Genomic DNA, 3,769 nt, shown 5'->3' with positions numbered 1-3,769 from the left:
ACGAGTCAATTTTTATCCCATAAGAGTAATTCGATTACATAATTACGTAGCCCTGCACAATGTAGAGGAAATTTAAGAAGGCATTTGAATTGCCCTTATATGCCCTAATTTCAGATTAACTATATAATATATATATAAAATGTATTAAATGTGTGTGTACACACACACACACACACATTTTTGGAATCATTGATCCCACCGAAAATCGATCAACCAGTATGCAGCTGAAAATGGCAAGATTAAAAACTACTACAGAGGTGTGTTAGGCAGTTAATTAATAAAAACATCCTGTTACATTGTCTGAATTTTGTGAGGTTTAGGGTACTTGTCAACTCTTCAAAATTCAGAATTTCTTGTGATTTCTTTTCATACTAAAGTGTGTACCTGGAATCCTATATACTGTTACTTAAAGTGGAACCCCAAAATTGTATAAGTTCCTGGCCCCACTTTACCTGGGTCCTCGTCAAGTGTCACCCCGACATGTGTGGTACACACCACACAGCACACACATTTCCAACAGGGGGTCACGCTGGAAGGTGTATCTCTTGATGGAGGGAAGAAAGGGCCAAGGGCCTTGATGCAGGTAAAAAAGGGTATGGTTCTATCATGTAATAGAGCTGGGACTTGGAATCCACAGAGGTGAAACGGTGGGGCAAATCCAATCACTTGGCTTCCACTTTGGGGACCGAGGCACAAGAATGGCAAATAGAAAAAGAGAAGGGAGGTTAGCAGCATCCATGGTCTCTTTAAAAAAAAAAAAAGAAAAGAAAAGAAAAAGAGGAAGGGGAGAAAAAGACCCTTCTAAGTAGGTTGCAGTTCTGTATTTGGCCACAAGATGGCAGTAAAAGAGTGTGCTCTACTTTCAGTCAAAAACTCATTAACAGCTAATCAAAGCAAAGCGGGTTTTTCCTGTTTCCTGCCGGTGCCTTCTCCCCTTTTCCAAGCCTCAGTGCATTTACTATTGTTCCATTCTTTTTGGTTAAAGTCATCACAAATCTGCGTTTTTGTTTGTTAACTCAGCTGTAGCCTGCAGTTCATCTTCTAGACAACTTTCCTTGCTTCTTACAGTTAAGGATTGTGTTCTTATTAACTATTATTAGAAGAATTTTCTGACTCAGAAGTTTCAGGACTTAAAGCTATAGTCTTAGTTCAATAATTGCCTGATTATGTGCTGCTCTGCTTGGAGCTTTCATTACCCGGCTTCTATTTCGCGTGTGTTTATCCATACCCCCTCCCTCAGGGCTCTGTACACAGATTTATCTGAGAAACGAGCCTCGACCCCCATCTGTCCGGAAAAGATATGGTTCCATCTGGTTTTGCTGGGGCCCTGCGAAGGCTGAATTACTCCTATGTTAACCATAACAAAAAAGGGCAACTTGCCTAAGAAAAACAATGACAGAAATAGAAGAGTCAGCCTTGCTGGATCCAATCCTTCATTTTCCAAGCTGGTTTTGGACACTATTGTCCCCTTCTCTTCCACCCGCCCCCCAAGATTTTGACGGCCCTGTAGTCCAACACTATTCGCTCAGAACACATCCCCCAGAAAGCATGGGGCAGCCACCACAACTGATCACCTTCCTAACCTCTTTTGAGAGTGTTGCCGTCACTGAGGGCTCTTGACCTGAACATGTACTTGGCATATGAGCAGGGCCTCTTGCTGGGAAACCATGCCAAAAATGAGAGGCAAAGGACACAAGAGCAACCATGCCGCTTAGATGAGTGTACAGGCATAGGAGCTCCTGCCTCTCCAGCAGTTGAGACGACCATGTTTGTTTTGATGAGTCGTGTTTGCCATCTTAGATTGATGACACTGCTGGCTGAGGTTAGAGAGCCATCTGCATAAGAGGACATAGCAAAGCTCACTGGCCCACACTCACAGCAGATCTTGGCTGCATCCTTAGTAAGCCTCCCATGATCCTTGACTGCTCCAGGATTGACACATCCAGTGAGACAATGGGCACTTTTGCAAAGAGGAGCAGAATTAGAAAGCTCATAGTCTGTTTCCTTTGCAAAATGCCTTCCTGGCTCCAGATCCTGATTATTCTGGTTTGTCTTTGTATAACTGTCCTGCTCTGAACAACAGCTTGGATCCTGTGGTTGGGCAGAATGGGAGAATCAGTGCTGGACAAGGAGTTAGGGGACCCAGATTCAGATGCCAGCTGTGTCCCTTCTTTTGGAATGAAGGACTTCTTCCCTTAGCTTCAAAGAATGCCACCAGAAGACACCCTTCCCCCATCCCCATCAGGCCCTTAGCTATGGCCATGGCCACATCTTTTCCCAGGATAGCCCATGTCTGATGACTGATTGACAAGGGGGAATTAAGGCTCAGCCCTCTTATCCCATCTTGGGACGGCTCCAAGGGTCATTCAATCTTTCAACCTCCTGATAGAGTGAGCTAAGACTTCCCTAAAGACTGCATCATAGCTCAAGTTCTCCTTCTGCCCACTCTTGCTTTCTTCTCTTCCCTTCCTCAGTCATGGATCCCACAGGTGCTCCCTAATAAACCTCCCGCACACTAAAGTCCACCTCAGAGTCCTGCTTCCTGGAAAGCCCAGTGTGCAACAGGGACCCTGAGAAAGTTCAGTACCTTTTCTGAACTGTCAGGAGGTTGTCCAAGAGCCACAGAGCTATGTTTTGTGCTACCCCTCTTTGTGGTCATTTTCTCTCAGCTGCTCACTATAGATTCCACCAGCTCTTGGCAACTAGACCCATCAAGGAACCCAAAAAGACTCGAGAACCCAGTCACAAAGATGTACGCATGCCGGAAGTGGCTGCTCACCATGGCAGGCTAGCAGGTGGTGGTGGGACACGGTCTGTAGCTCTCGACTCCAATCCAAAGAGCATGGCTGTATTTGGTTTTCAAGCCCATTTGCTGCTTAATTCTAAGGAATAATTTCCTCACTCAGTTCCTTCAACCTGGAGACAGGCCTGGGAGGTTGTCCACTGGGCTGCTTTATCTCAACATTGACCTTTTCTACCTCTCTTCCTATAGCGCAGCGCTGCCCAATAGACATAGAATTCAAGCCACATATGTAATCTCCAATACTGATAGCCATGTACACAAAAATAAAAAGAAACAGGTGAAATTGACCAAAACAATATACTTTACTTAACCCAATGTGTCCAAAATAAGATCATTTCAATATATGATCAGCATGAAAATAAGATATTTTTAATTCTTTTTGTTCATACTGTCTTTAACATCTGGTGTGTCTGACATAGTACATCTCAGATTGAACTAGTCACACTGCACATTCTATTGGACTAATCACAATACAGTTTAGGCGACGGTATTGGACAGAGCTGGCATAGATTATACATCAAGAGAGTTGCAGAACCAGGCATATGAGAATCTAGGATTTTGTAGCAGAGTGCTTCGGTTTCTAAGGCTGATGAGTTTGAAGCCTCAACTCATAAGCTTTTGCTGGCCCTTGTATCTCATTTTTCCATAAATTAAGGATGGCCCAGGTGCAGTGACTCAACCCTGTAATCCCAGCCCTTTGGGAGGCCAAGGCTGGCAGAGCACTTGAGCCCAGGAGTTCGAGACCAACCTGGGCAACCTGGCAAAACTCCGTCTCTACAAAAAATTCAAAAATTAGCCAAGTGGTGCATGCCTATAGTCCCAGCTGCTAGGAAGGCTGAGGTGGGAGGATCGCTTTGAGCCCAAGAGGTTAAGACTGCAGAGTTGTGATTGTGCTATTGCACTCCAGCCTGGGCAACAGAGCAAGACTCTATCTCAAAAAAAAAAAAAAAAAAAAAAAAAGGATAA

The sequence above is a fragment of the Piliocolobus tephrosceles genome, chromosome 12 (assembly GCF_002776525.5).
Source record: "Piliocolobus tephrosceles isolate RC106 chromosome 12, ASM277652v3, whole genome shotgun sequence".
Taxonomy (NCBI): Eukaryota; Metazoa; Chordata; class Mammalia; order Primates; family Cercopithecidae; genus Piliocolobus; species Piliocolobus tephrosceles.
The sequence above is the reverse complement of the archived record's forward strand: the minus strand, read 5'-3'. Positions refer to the sequence as shown.